Here is a 16,807-nt window from a genome sequence, read left to right as displayed (position 1 = left end):
TGTTTCTTTTACCTTTGACTTTGAATGCATCAGTAATCTTTTGAGAATGGTACTCAACACTGTAGGTACTAGTGTTGTACGGGCTAATAAATGAAAATTTTGTTATCAATGAGCCCGGCACCACAAAAGTATGATATAAGTACCTAAAATGAAAAAAATAGAATCATTCACAACTAAAATTAAATAAATACCACAATAAGTAATAAAATTGAGAAAGTACCTGATGTATAAACTAATTTGTATTGTTTGTAGCCAATCCTTGGTCAGAATCTCATTAATATTTTCAGCTGCTAATTTTTCGCTAATTATTTCACCATAAATCTCCTTTTCAAATTCTACTTCACGGATCTCATTTTTAAATGTTGTCTGTATAATCATTTCAAGTGCATGTTGATGAGGATATTTCAACTGAGTAGATTTTGTGTTGGTCTTCCCTGCCTTAGTCACAAATGTAGATCCTTTCGATGGCTTTCCTTTTGCTTTGATTGGCTTCTTTACAACTTCTTTAAATTTTGAGGACTACAAGATATAAAATGGATTGGTAAGGCCATAAGAAAACATGAATGATTTTAAAGAACCATCAATTATTATACCTGTAACTTAATGAGCTTTGAAGGCCAAGCCACATAAGTTCCAACAGCATCAAAAATCGTGAATATATCCTCATCTTCTATTTGCACTGGCAACTCAGCATTATTTTCTATTGGAATAGTTATAGTTATCTTTAAGTGATCAGCAGGCAACGGTCTAGAGTGTATAGTAACACTATTATCATTATACACAGATCCGATTGCCACAACACAATAATGTGGTGATTCTAACCATAATTGACATTGAGACTCGCCCTAAAAATTAAAAATTAATATCTTACAAAAATGTGAAACATAATTTGTGAATAAAGAGAAGATAATAGAAAGAAAAATTATAACCTTAGGAAGTCTTCTTTAGTATGGAAGGAGCAACTCTCTTTATCACTAGGGCTATCTTGTGGCATATTTATAACTCCAATCATTTGCTCAAATCTCTTTTCCATTTGAGCTTGAAATTTTTTTTCCATTCTCGTCTCCATTTCTGCCATCCTTGTATTAAAATCATCTTCAGTAAAAATTTTAGACCGACGTCCAAAGTAGGTGCCCTGAGAAATGCCAAATCCAACTCCTCTAACATGACCAGAGACCTCTGGAGCTCCCAATGCCCTACCAAGGACATCCACATGCTCCCCCACATCATCTTGTGATATTTATTGTGATAATGCTCCCTGTTGAACAAATTGTAAACTAATTATTAAGTAAATAATGTAAATAAAGTAATACACTAAAATATTAATACTCACACAATCCTCCCAGACTTTTCGAGTGCGTTCATCAGGTAATTTGCCTTCTTTATCTTCTCGAGTAGTCTTCCAAACAAGAGCTCGAGAAATTGGAGCATTAGGTCCAACTTCTTCCCTCTATTTAAAGAAGATATTAGAATAATTAAAAAACATTTCCTTATATATATATAAGTAATATCAATAAACGATATTAATTGAAACTCACCAAACTATGTTCAATATCTGGATAGCTCTTTCTTCCTACTCTATATTGAAAAGGAGTACTTGCGGTTCTAGAGCGATTGACCTGGCTGATCTGTTGAAATTCAGGCTGTTGGCGCATTTTAATAAATTCATCCCAATGCTCTTGCTGGATCTCTGGATACATTTTAGGAGGATGAGGATTGAATTCTTCATTTGCATCTTTTAGATGATATGTTGTGAGGGTAGCTCAAAACTTTCTATGAGCATATGCTGCTTTTCTCATGATATAATGCCTATGACTCTCATCCAGGTCAAAAGATATTCACAAATCTTTCCATATATTATTTTTTGCTTCTTCAAGTTGTGGGTCATTTTTCTTTCTCCGGTCTGCAATGCAACACGGAACATAATGACGAGCTAAGACCCCTATGTAACTGGCGAACTGAAGAGACTTAACTAATTGGCCCCTATCATTCCAATTTAATGGTAATTTACGACCAGCTGCTCGAGCCCGTATTACTGCTTTCATAACAGTTTTACCCCGTTTAACCTCCTTGAATGCTTCTTCTTTAGTGGGTGGAGCATCATCACTGTTCTCAGGTGGGGTAGCCATATACCTGAAAGGAAAAATGTAAATTTTTAACAACAAAAAAAAATTTAACAACTAAAAATAAATTTTTAACAATTAAAAGGAAATTTAAATAAAGAACTTACAAGTGTTAAAATTTATTTTTTCTTTTTTTTTGTTTTTTCTTTTGTGTGTTCTACATATCCCTTATCAATCCAAATCTCTTCCGCGTGATCTTCTCTAATATAGAAGGCATTATCCCCAGTTGAAACATCAAATGTCCGTGATGTTCCCATGAAAGGGTCATCCTCAACATTGAAATCTTCATCCTCCTTATTACCCACTATTTTATTTGTTAAAAGAACAATCGACTAATTTTTATGCACTGGATCTGACACATAAAACACTTGTCGAGCTTGTGATGCTAAAATGAATGGTTCATCTTTATGAGCCACCTTATTAAGATCTACTTGAATAAAACCTAACTCGTCAATTCAAAAGCCGTTTTTATTGTCAACCCACATGTAACAAAAGACAGGTTTGCGAAACTTGATATAATCCAATTCCCAAATATGCTCTATAATCCAAAATATGACATCATTGCATAGATTGGATTCTTGTCTTTAAAACTAGAGACATGCATTGGTTGAGCTTTAAGCGTTACACCACTATTCTGCATAGTGCTCCGAGCATCTTGACTTTTCATATAAAATGTAAAGTCATTAATTACATAACCTGTATAAGAAAATACTTCAAATCCGGGACCCCTAGCCAAAAACCTCAACCTTTCTGATGGGTGAGACTCCTCAGAGATGCGAGCTCTAAACTAATATATAAAGTGCCGGTTGTGATATGTTGCTAGCCATGTTTCATTTTTACCTTTATTCTGACTCTTAACTATTGCCTTGTGTTCGTTGATATATGGTTGAACTTCCTTAGTGTTGTGTAAAACATACAAGTGAACTTGCTCACATTGTGTCTTATCTATGCTAATGAGTTTCTTCCCAATGATTCCACCCTGTTCACCTGTGGTATCTTTTGTGTACTTTGGCAACCCAATGGCATCCACATTAGAGAGATATCCAGTACATAATTCAACTGCTTCTTCCATGATGTACCTCTCAACAATATACCCCTTGGGCCGACTTCAATTTTTTACATATCCTTTTAATACTTTCAAGTAACGCTGTACTGGGTACATCCATCTCAAATAAGCAGGGCCACACAACTTTATCTCTCTAACTAAGTGAAATGATAAATGAACCATGATGTCGAAGAACGAAGGCGGAAAATACATTTCCAGCTCGCTTAAAATCTTAGCTATTTCATGTTCTAGCTTTGGCAATTTTTCTGGGTCAATCACCTTGCTACAAATTGCCTTAAAGAAGAAACAAAATCTAGTAATTGTGGCTCGCACCTTCTTTGGCAAAATGGATCGTATACCAACCGGCAATAAATTTTCCATGATGACATGACAATCATAAGTCTTGAGACCTACTAGTTTGAGGTCTTTATAGATACGAGGCTACTTACATTTGAAGAATATCCGTCTAGAACTTTAACTTCATGCAAGAATTCACAGAAAGCTATTTTTCCTTTCTAGACAAGGTGTGAGCTGCTGGAGGTAAAAAAGTACGTTTTCCCTTCCTCTCTGGTGCCAACTCTTCTCTTAACCCCATGCTAATCAAATCCATCCTTGCATTAATTCTGTCTTTACTCTTTCCTGAAATGTGGAGTAATGTGTCAACAAGACTATCGCAGACATTCTTTTCGATGTGCATTGCATCTAGGAAATGCCTAACATCTAGGGTCTTCCAGTATGGTAGCTCAAAGAATATGGACTTCTTTTTCCAACCATTCTTAACAATCTTACTTGCAAATGGTTTTCCAAATTCAATATTTAAATCTTTACCTTTTCAAAGAGCTGCTCACCAGTTAATGGCATGAGAACTCTACCCTTCTCCGGGTGGCCATTAAAGGCCTTCTTCAGTCATAGGTAATGATGTGTTTGCGGCAAAAATCGTCGATGACCAATAAAGACATTCTTCCTACAATGTTCCAACCGCACTGAACATGTGTGCTCCTCACATATTGGACATGCATCTCGTCCTTTGATACTGTATCCTGATAATTGCCATAGGCAGGAAAGTTATTTATGGTGCCAAACAACATTGCTCATAGGATGAAATGTTCTTCTCTATACCCATCATAAACTTCCACACCTGTCTCCCACAAAATCTTTAGATCTTCAATTAAAGGAGCTAAGTACACATCTATATCATTTCCTAGTTGTCGAGGCCCAGAAATCAATAATGACAGCATAATAAATTTGCGCTTCATGAACAATGCTGGAGCGAGATTGTAGATCATCAAAATAACTGGCCATGTACTATAAGTACTACTTTGCATGCCATGTGGGTTCATTCCGTCAGTGGCTAGTGCAAGGCGTAAGTTTCTATCTTCAACCCCAAACTCAGGGTATATAAGATCAAACTTTTTCCATTGAGGAGAATCTGCAGGGTGCCGTAGCTTGCCATCCTTAATTCTCTCATCAACCCATGTTTAGTGTTTAGCATCTTCTGCAATGCTATATAGGCGTCTAAATCTTGGTATGATTGAAAAATACCATAATGCCTTCGCTGGGCTACATCCATTTCTTTTATACCGTGATGCATCACATTTTGGACACTTATCTAAGGTTGAATACTCTTTCTGAAAGAGGACACAATCATTTGGATATGCATGTATCTTCTCATAGCTCATCCCAATAGAACAGAGCACTTTTTTAGCTTCGTAAGTATTAGGTGGAAGCTCGTTGTACTCAGGTAACATTTCATATAAGAGTTCAAGCAAATCCGTGAAACTCTTATCGCTCCATCCATTCGCTGCTTTTAGATTGTATAGTTTTAAAATAACTAATAGTTTTGTGAATTTTTTACAACTGGGGTATAATGGTTTATCAGCATCACTCTTCAATCTCTCAAACATCTCAAGACAGTCTCTAAGATCCTCTTCAATCACATCAATCATTTCATCAAGACGGTCAACATCATATATCCCACTATCACGATCAAATGTTGAGTAGCTCGCACTATCCCTCCAATCACTTGCATTATTCCTTGTCTCCCTATGCATGGTCCAACAAGTATAAGTTGGATCAATCCCATTACTTATTAAATGATCTTTCAATTCTATTGGCTTTACTCTTTTTCCATAGCAACATTTCAAACAAGGACATATGACTCCATGGGGGTCTTGATCACGACAAAATGCAAATTCAATGAATTCATCTACACTATCCCAATATTCTCTAGATAGTCGATTAGCCGACATCCACTTACGATCCATGTCACTAATATGATTACTAAAATTCAATAAACAAAAGACTTAGATTTTTATAAAAAAAATTCAATAGCATCTTCCTTAACAGAACAATCTCCCAAATGATCAAACAATCAAATTTCACAACACAATACATCTAAACTAAAAAAATCAATTCATCCAAATAAAAATTTAGCACCATAATGCATCTAAATTCTATCAATCAATTGTAATTTAATTAATAACAATAATCTCCCATAAAAGTATATTTCATAAATAAAATAAAAATGTTCAAGTAGTTTCCTCAACTTTAATCTAAATTATCAACTACAAATACTCCATAATTTTAATATAAATAACTTTAATTCATATATTATCTATAATATTTATTATCAAAAAAATATTTAAAATTTATTCTCAAATATATATAAATTAATTATTAAAAAAAAATACCTTCAAAGTATAGTCTTCACGGCAGCAGCGACGTCGATTCCTTCGCTGTACAGCAGCGGCGCACAACGGCAATGAAGGTCTTCACGGCGTCCCTTCCTCCAGTGTACAGCAGCAGCACAGATCTGCAACAGCAATACAAATCTAAAACAGAGATGCAAATCTGGAACAGTAATACAGCAGACAGCAAACAACAGAATAGATGGATGATGATCTGCAACAGCAACACAGATCTGGAACAGAGATGCAGATTTGGAACAGCAGAATAGATGGAGGCGCAGCAACGGCGACACAGAGATCGGACAGCGACGGCGCGACGACGGCAACGCAGAGACTGGACAGCGACGCGACACAGAGATCGGACAGCGACTGTGCGGCGACGGCGATGCAGATATCGGACAGCGATGCGACGTAGAGATCGGACAGCGATGGTGGCAAAGATGCAGAGACCAACGGCGACGTTGACGTGGCACAAAAACAGAGAGAGATGTGCGACACAGAGAAGGAATGAGAGGCAACAAAAGAGAGAGAGGTTTGAAAGAAACTAAATGGAGAAAAGAAAACTGATGGATGGATTTAATGGGGGAAGACTCTTCCGGAGCGCTTGTTATGGAGCGCTCCGGAAGAAGCTCTTCCGGAGTGCTCTTTGTCTTCTTCCGGAGCGCTCTTTGTCAAGTGCTCCGGAAGACTTCCCTCTTTCGGAGCGCTCTTCGTTGAGCACGCCAGAAGAGCGATCAATCTTCCGGAGCGCTCCGGAAGGTTTTCTTTTGGAGCGCTCTTGAACGAGCGCTCCTGAAGGTATTTTAAATTTTTAATTAGGAGTGTTATCTTATTGAGAAGCCTGACATACAAGAGTGCTTATTTAGAAAAGCGCTCCGGTAAATTCTGCATTCACATTTTGGAGGGCTTTTTAAATAAGCGCTTCTAAATACCCGCTCCTAAAGATATGTTCTGTAGTAGTGAGTCTTCAAGGATAAATAACCAATCAAACATGGACATACAGTCCACGAGGATAAGTAACCAGTCAAGCACGGTTGGAAGCTACAAAACAAGTGTGGCAAAAGCCACGAATTAACCATAAGTATGAAGCCCACAAAAAAAAGTGTGAGTTTAGTGCTCATGAATTCCATCCCTCCGATCCACGTGCGTTGACCTTCACACGGGGCTAGCATCTCCTATAAGCACCCTACTAACTAGGTGAATAATGGCACCCTAAGGGCTAATGGAATTGCCGTTAGCATCCAGTGTTTTGAACTCAGTCTGCCTTAGTAAAATTAAGCATGTATGAAGCAAGAAAACAATTTCAAATTTTTTCCCACTTTTAAATAATTTTCAATTATTATTTTTCATCATTACTTGTCAACTATATAAACTATCAGTAAAATCAACACATTTTCATTAATAAAACAATTATTAGAAAAATTAGAAAAATAAGATAAATAAGAATATTTTTACAATTTATAAAGGATTAATAGTAAAATTTTAAATAAGGAGATTTTATAAACACTTTACTAAAAAGTTATTTAGAATGCTACCTACTCACTTGAGAGTTTCTCAAAAATTTTAAAGCTCGTTCACTTCAACTTCTCACCTTAATTTCAATGGTGCCATTAATTTTCTAACAAGTAAATCAAAATCCTAAAATCAATTATTTATTATTTTCTTAACATAAGCAAGATGATATTTAACATCTTAATTTCTAACAAATAACTAAGTTCTTTTTTACCCCAAATAAATTCCATTTACATTCTTAATTCCACGAGCCAAGAAATTCCTTATCAAGTTAGTAACTTAACCATAATCCAGTAAGAGCAAGAGAAACCTTCCCATCCGTTTTATGCCTTTTTAAGGTTAATGAAGCACCATAACCTAATATTAAATTTAATATAAACTACTTTAGGTTGTCTAAGGTTCTAATCACTATTTTAAATCTATTACTAGTGGATATAATTGCATGTATAGATTTCCAAGTAGTATCCATAATTCTTCCACACCATCATATGTTAATAATTTCATAGTCTAATCTCCTTTGCAACTTTCAAGTTAAATTTATAGATTAATAATATCTAAGCTAATTATACTTTCCAGAAGAATCAATGAAATGTTAAAAATATTCAAAAGCAAGCTCAATTTCTTCTAACAAGCTTTTTAACATCGCATAGGCATTAATCTCCAAGTTTCATGTCTAAGTTCTTTTATCACAATCTCATCCTAGTCAATTCTTCAACACTGACGAATCCAAACAAAACTAATTTAGCTTGTAAATTCTAACCCATTCAATATAAATTTCCAACTTATTATCATTATCATTGCCATCATCGTCGTCATCATCATCATTATTTTTTAACAGCCACGGATAGCAATAAGGTTCAAGAGAAGCATTGAAACTTCAACAATGTTGCAACGCACATACGCGATGCCAATAACCCAGGAAGAAGAATAAATTAACACTGAACGCACAAACAAGCACCACCACCGTCACTAAGCAAGGGAAAACAAGGAACAGAAACTAAACAAAGGAGAGAAAGTCTGACAACTTCCCCACCTCCAGCCGTGAAATCATAACAGCAAAGCGAGAAGAAGACAACGAAGCTAGAGGATCTAAAACTACTTACTTCCCTTGGACACAGAGCAAGGGACGATGACAAAGAAGGATATTCGGTGACTAAACCTCACTGCTGCAAATAACGTGAGCAGAAAGAAGAGAAGCAGAAATTTCATATCAGAAAATAAAGAAAAGATTGAGCTTACTATGCACGTACACATCGACGTCCAGCTGTTGAGGATAAGAAAATAAAAGAGATGAACACGCATGCACCTCTGTCAACACAGCAACAGCGAAGAAACAAAGTAGAGGTTCAGCGACACCACGTTGACAGAAACGAACGAATAGCTAACAAAACTGATCTGCAACAGCCGGCGGCGAGGAGACAAGTCGAAGATGATGAGGAAACACCCCATAGGGATGAGAGAAAGGAAGCCTAAGGTCAGTGAAGAGAAGAGACGAGAATGCTCTATTTTCTTCACTCAAAAGAAGTAGTTTCTAATCAAAAGAAGGATTTGGAAAAATTACAAAAAGGAGCACGAGAAAATCACAATAAAAGACATAAATTATAAGAAAGAACACGAGATTTCCTACCATGAAAAGAACAAAACTTTTGCTCAGAAAAATTTAAACTTTGGATCCTTAAAAAAATTTATAGTATGAGTTCCTCTAAACAACCAAATTCTACTTACTATAAAATTTATTTAAATAAAATATTCATTGAGAGGATTCTTGTTCAATTTAAAATTTAAGGTCATTACACCAGAGGAATCTATTTGGTGTAATTTATGTTACTCCTTCTGTTAAAAAATGTTTGGTATTTTTAATTGAATCTCACCTGCAATAAAATAGTCACCTACTTTTAAACTAACCCTATCTTTTCATATTTATTCCCATTAAACACCTTACAATAAATATAAAGTCACCACCAATAGGGGCACTTTGGAAAAAAAGGCAATAATTTCTCCTCGAAAGACTAAAAATACCTTATATTTTTGAATATCCAACTCTTAAAAAAATATCTTATATATATTTTCGAATGGAGGAAGTAATTAATTTGAATTCCTATGTGATTTGTTTTCAATATATAAAGTTAAAATTTTTAATTGCCACTATGAAATATAGTTTATAAAGCACAATTGAGGCTATGGTAATTTTGTGAATTATGATATGATGATAACATGAACGAAATCTTGTGTTGTGTCATGATAACGAGGAAGTTATAATGACTAATTAAGGCTGATGAAATAGATGATGGTATATGTGTACGGGGAAATGATGGGATGTGAAAGTACGTAGTTTTTGGTAAAGCATGAAAGTATGCCTTGAAATCATTATTCTAGCTACTATGACATATTAATATGGCAAGTTTAACTGAAGAAAATAACAATATATTCTTTTTAAGATAAATTTGTTTTCATGAAGAAGTGATGTTGTAGAATATAATGGCGTCGTATAATCTATACAGCTGACCTCATCTAGTGGGATAAGGCTGTTTCTTCTTTTTATTGATGTTGTAAAACAATTTTCGTTACATTAAAATATTTTTTTGTCATTACATTAAAACACTTTGCATTGTAACAAACATAAATAATAATAAATAAAAGAAGCTTAAACAAACCAACTTAATGTTACAATGATAAATTAATTTGATAAATTAATTTAATGGATTTAGAGACAATTATAAGCTATAGAAGGCCCAAAACTTAAAAAGTAAATATTCAATTTTTATTTCAAAATGTTGGAAATTGATAATGCTGGATTTAGAAACAATTATAAGCTACAGAAGGCCCAAAACATCCATATCTTACTTAAGTAATACTTTTCTATATGTCTTCAAGGCACAATAAAGGAGTCCTTATAAGAGCATAAAAAACCTTCAAACTTCACTTACTAGAAATACCTTCTTCTTTACCATTAATTTGGCAATTTCAAAAGTCAAAATGTAGGGCTAACTTTAATTTAAAAATTCATAACTAATTCTAAAAAGACGCACATGAGAGTGATTCAACTCTCTAATTACAGCTCTTGATTAAGGGACCCAATCCCTCATCTGATCTATTTATTCCATCAACGTTGAATCTCCTCTTTGGTTCTTCACAAACGCAATCTGCCCACAGATCATAAATCGTTTGCCGAATAAAAAACTTAAATCATATGCAATACTAGGTTATTTGAAAAAAAAATCATAAAAAACTTCTTTCTTAATGGATAAATTAGTACCGACTTTTTATTGCAAAGTGAAGCTCTTTACCAAAAAAAAAAAAGGAACATTTATGTGCTATCTTTTTATTGAGATATTATTTAGACCTGTATATGATACTATATTAAATTAAAAAAAGTTCGAACTTATAAAGGGAAATTAATTTATGTAAATTATTTGCGTTGGCCCTTATTAAAAAATAAAATAACAATTGATTTAAAGGCCTAATGGAAATCAGAGATGTACATAGGCAAACAGAAGATCAAATATTGCCTCTTTAACATGTTAGGTTTTAATGTGGAACTTCTCTGAAATTGGAATTTTGAAAAATATTACAATTTCATCTGAATGATTAGTCTCAAAGAAAACTAAAACATGTTATTGAATTTACTTACTGTCCTAAACGAAAGCTCGTTAATTTAATTTTGCATCCTTCATATTAGCATTGTCCAACTTTGAGCCCTAAAATACAAATAAAAATTCAGTTATTAGAACAAACAGAAAAATAAAAACTAAAGACATTAAAGACAATAAAATTTTTGACAGTACATATTAGTTCCCAAAGTTTCACCTTTTCAAATGAATATTTGACAAACTTATCAACTAATTAAATATAACACCCAAGCACGAGAAATTAAGAGACTAATTAAGAATATCTCTGTAGCCTCTTCTTGGTGAGCTTATACAGAAAACTCCAAGGCTAGCATGAGCTTTTGTGAGATTTTTAGGTTAGCTGAAAACCTAATGAATTGGTGGCAAGGTTGGGAAAAATTTATTGACTAAACTCTATTATTATATTTTATTAATTAGGAAATATCTATTGAGTAAATTTTGAGGGGAACAACTAAACCCAATAGATCTCTCTCTGAGCTGTGCCTCTTCTACTCTTATCTCTCATTGCTGTTTTGATGGTTAAGTTCGTTGCAACTCTACCAAAACATTGGCGATTCTCTTGAACAAAAATCCATTGGAAAATGTCTCAAAATCTATTAAGAAAAACGTAAGGATAGGAAAATTCTCATAAATTCTCGTAGGAATATTGTACTAGAGAGAATATACTTCGTTGGAAAAAAAAATTCTTTTTTATTTTACTTCATGAAAAAGATTCTCACATAAATAATTTTATGGATCTTTTTTACAAAATAATGTCAAATTATCTCACGGAACAGAGTGTCATGACAAAGTTTTCTTTTAATTTTTTTACGAGAAAATTCCTGCTATATGTTAATTAATTAATTAATTTCTACAATTTTTTATAAAAGGATCAATTTACATGAAAAAGGAGATAAAAAAATTACAATTTAAAAGTTCCTAGAAATAAACTAGGAGGGGGAACAATCAAAAGGAAAAGTGAATGTAAAAAGAGAAAGAGAGATTAGAAAAGAAAGATAAAAAAATTGAGTACATCCACTACAATAATAGACTTTTCGTTTTATCACTGCAAAAAGTTTTTAGCGGCAACTTTTCACCGCTAAAAATCATCGCTAATAGTTTTTGGCTGCAACAAATATTATCGTCGCCAAAAGTATACTTTTAGTGACGATATTTGTAGTCTTTTTGCCGCTAAAAGTCTTTTTAGTGGCAACAAATATCGCCACCAAAAAGACTTTTAGCGGTGACAACTTTTTTTAAGAAATAAGAATTTATTTTATGCCACATTACTCTGCCATATGTGCATTAAGTGATGCCACGTCACCTACCATATGTGTAACAGATGATGCCACGTCACTTGCCATCTTGTGTCACATCACAGTCCACGTGTTCAACAGATAATACCACATCACCTAGCCATCTCATACCATGTCACATGACACGTGTGCACTTCCTCAAGCCACCTCATGTGCCACACCACCATCTTGTACCACATCACCTGTCACGTGTACCTTCTCAAACCATCTCACATGTCACATCACCGCCACACGCCACGTCATATATTTATTGCAAAATGGCAAAGCTAAGGTTTGAACCCTTGACCTCTCCCTCCTCCAAGTTTTAAACCTCCCTTCTTTGCCAGTTAAACTGAAATACACCTTCAATTATTATATGTAAAATTAAATATATATTATGTAACTGCATACACATATATCAAATAATATATGATTAAAAAGATATACATATGTTATATTTTATTTTCAATTATTAATATGACAAAATGATTTATATGAATATTTAAATTATAATTTTAATAAAATATTATTTTTTACCAATAAATATTATTTTTTTAGGAAAAAGAACTTAAAATAAATAATTTTTAAATATTAAATAATATTCTTATATACATTGTAATAAATTTTTAAATTATATTTTTATTTTTTAAATGAAAATTATTAAGTATATAATTTATTTATAAATATGTATTATATTATTTTATGTTAAATATCTTTTACTTTTTTCTTCTTCATATTTTTCTCAAAAATTGATAAACTAAATGATTAAATTTTTATTTTCTCTCAAAATAGCTAAATGTTTCCCCCTCTTTTAATAAAAATATATTTTATAGATAATTTTTCAATATCTTAAAAAATTATTTTAATAAAAAATTAAATTTAACCACATAAATTTTGTTAATAGTGGTTTTGAATAATTTTAAAAATGAATACTAGTAACTTTTACAATATATGATAATTACAAGAATCTAATATGTGATCAATCTAGTTAACATCTAATCATCTTCAATCTCATAGCAAGGTGGATTTGAGTAGTTATTCATATTATTCTTAGTAATAATTAGTTATAAAATGTTATTACAGCAACGAAAATCTAAATATACTAGGAGGAATTACATAAAATCCTTATCCAAAAGTCACTTATGGCAGCGACTTTGATTTGTCACCGCTAAAAGTCCACTTTTGGCGGTGACTTTTTTAGTCGCTGCTAAAAGTCGTCGTCAAAAGTCATATTTTTTGTAGTGATCCTACTCTAGTGTTCCTCCATTCAATTGAATATAGCTTAATCAAATTGAGTAATGCTTCACTATTGTAAATGTACACATTGAGATCCAGAATATCTCTTAAATCTAAATTAGCTCCTCGTAGATCAATTTCCTCTAGATTGGCATTTGTAAGATCTGCATTCTTTCATGAAGGTACTAAATAATAAATGGATAATGCAAACCTCATGTGTTTCAAGAGAGACATGATTTTTTAAAACAAATAGTAAGTATATAAAAATATAACCAATGGTGAAATTCACCAGGTATTAAACAGAGATCCAACAATAATATTTGCAAAAAAAAGTTCTGAAGAATGACATTACTCATAACTCTCATGTCATGTTTAACCTGTAAAAGTGAAAACTCAAGATGGCTCTGATCAACGTACAATCTTTTAAACAAGCATCTGTAAAATTCTTAAGTTTTAACAAGATTTAGACTTTGCCACTAACCTTGATTTAATCAATACAAACAATACAAGGGACGATGTACCATATAGTTATTGTTAGGATGTCTAAGTTGAATGGACATAAGCTGACGATGTGAAAAATTTTACATTGGATAAAATTGAGTTTAATAAGTAGTGTATAATAAAGTGAAAGGATATATAAACTCAAGAAAGTTTTGAATTCAGATGCAGTTTCAATTCCACTACTCATAGCGTATTTGGTTTCTTCCCCTAGCTCCCACTTGTTAGAGAATGATATCAGAGCCTAATTTCATTCAGAACTTATGTAGAGGCAATGTTAGTTGGAAGTCTCACATTATAGATAAACTTGAGATTCATAATTAGTAATATATGATAAAGTGGAAAAACTCATAAACTCAAGCTTTTAAAAACTTGAATTAAGATGCAATGTTGAATATTCACTACTCATTGCCCTTGTCTTCTTTTACTTTTGAATGATCGCTCCATGTTCCTTACAGTTATATATGATATATCATTGTTTTAGTAAATTCAGCATTTCAAATGACTTTGGTGCACTATGACGCAGAGCTTTAATCAGTTTGATTATTTAGTCTCAAAGAGCATGCAAGAGTACATTCTTTGTTACTCTTTATGTTGGAAGCGAAGAGACATATTTTGTTCAGCTAACGAACAAGCATTACCGTCCTATTTAGAAAGGGAAAAATAAGGAAAGAAAACTAGGGATGAAAAAGATATTTTTCTTTCCAAGCATGAAGTATTAGTTTTCCCTGTAGGGAAAATATTATTTTCTCTAGTTTTCTCTCCTAAATTTCCCTCCTCCCTATTTTCTTTCCATTCCAAACAAAGCCTAAAAGAAGTTTATATGATCGTGAGTTGAGCCTATGAAATCTAAAATATGTCCACCATATATATTTGTCACTTATATTTGATAGACAAAATCGTATAAAACATAGATCAACATACCATTTAGACTTGCATGCTCGAGGATGGCAAATTTTAATGAAGCTCCACGTAGATTTGCCTTATTAAATTCACATCTTTCCATGGTCAAATAAAGCAATCTAATTATTATATCCAAGGCAATAGTGCAATTATAAAACAAGTGTCTGCAAGCAACTTACCGACGCAAATTTGCAAAGTCAAAGATGGAGCCCTTGGCATTAACATGCTATCAAATACGATAGGTAAAGGTTAAATAACATGAGAATAAAGGAAACTTCTATGTAATGTTGTATTGAACTACAAGTATCGATATGTACGCACACATTTCATAAGTAGATTATTAGAAGGTCGTATGTAGCAATTACGATTCAAGAATAATTACCCGGAACTTTCCACATAAAAGGTTTGCACGTAAAAATGAGACATGTTCAAGACATGCAAAGTTGAAATTCACATCTCGTAAATCCTGAAATTCCATATAATCAATGTTATCACTAGGAATGTATAAACAAGTCTCTAATATTCTTCTTTCATTAATTATTAGCTAATTAACTTACTATATCTGCAAGGTTAACGTAAGGAAGATTGGCTCCGTCAAGATTGGCAGCCTTCAAGTTAGGATTGTACAACTTTGAACCCTGGGAAACCATCAAACTAAGTCTGTAATTGGACACCCAAGAACTTTTTCATAATTCAAATATTTTAAAACAACATTGCTTTACCTCTAAATTAGCTCCTTTTAGGACGGCTCTTTCCAAATTGACATCACTAAGAACTGCATTCTAAGCAGATGAAAGTATAATAATAACATATCATCAGTAAAAACTTATATTTTTCATGGATGAATTCATTCTAAGTTTTATTTTAACTATTTAGTCAACATGAATCTATTCAAACCAAATACATCATGTTTAAGTGATTATAGCCCCTTTCACTAGGGCCAATACTTGTCGGTTCCCCATAGTGGGTTCAAACAAAAATTCCCAGTGGATAGGCTGCAAAGGATAAATGTCCTTAATGAGATGCTCAAGGAATTATGTGCCCCTTGGAAAGATACCCTTATTATCATGCTTTTGGCAAGAAAATTCAGAGTTGGAGAAATGTGTGATAGGTTTTCAAGGCTATGGACTAGTTTTAATTTTGAGTTGATATAATTGACAATGAAAATGGATATTTTATCTTAAAGACTGATAATATATATGTCATTGCAGGACATTGCCTTGTTGTTCAAGGTTTGAGTCTTAACTTAAATTGTTATTGGTGGATAGGGAGGCGCAGCGGAAGATTGAAATTTTAAAATCCCTATCTTGATATGGACCGAATGAACTCATTTAAGTCAAGGTGGATAGAAGAGTTACCTTTTAATTCTTCAAACTTGACGCACGTTCTCTTTAAGAGTTTGGATCTCAGGAGTTGACAGCGTAGATCTGCTCCCTCTACTGGTATCCACATGAACAGCTCTCTAACTCGAACAGTGTGCTAGCGTTCTTAGCGTCTGTTCTTTTTTAAACATTAATTTCCTTTTCTATAGAGTGTTTCATAGCTCTCAGAGTGTTTTGCTATCAGAACTTTTCTAACTCTCTCCATTTTTATAAAGGACGTCCCTATCTATATATAGTATATAGATAAGGGTTTTCGTTTTCCATTTAAAAGCCTACAAAAATTTAATTAAATTTATCTCATAAATTTAATCCATAATATCATATCTAATATTTATCTTCTAAATTTAAATTATAAAACTGACATGATATTCTCTCATATCATGTTAGTTATTAAATTTAATCTATCATATAAAATTAAATTTAAAACTAACATAACATAACATAACATAACATAACATAATATAATATATCACATATACATATTATATTATATATATATATATGAATATATATATATA

The sequence above is a fragment of the Prosopis cineraria genome, unplaced genomic scaffold (assembly GCF_029017545.1).
Source record: "Prosopis cineraria cultivar Desert tree isolate PC_DT_omini unplaced genomic scaffold, ASM2901754v1 PC8, whole genome shotgun sequence".
Classification (NCBI taxonomy): domain Eukaryota; kingdom Viridiplantae; phylum Streptophyta; class Magnoliopsida; order Fabales; family Fabaceae; genus Prosopis; species Prosopis cineraria.
Note: the sequence above shows the minus strand (reverse complement) of the source record.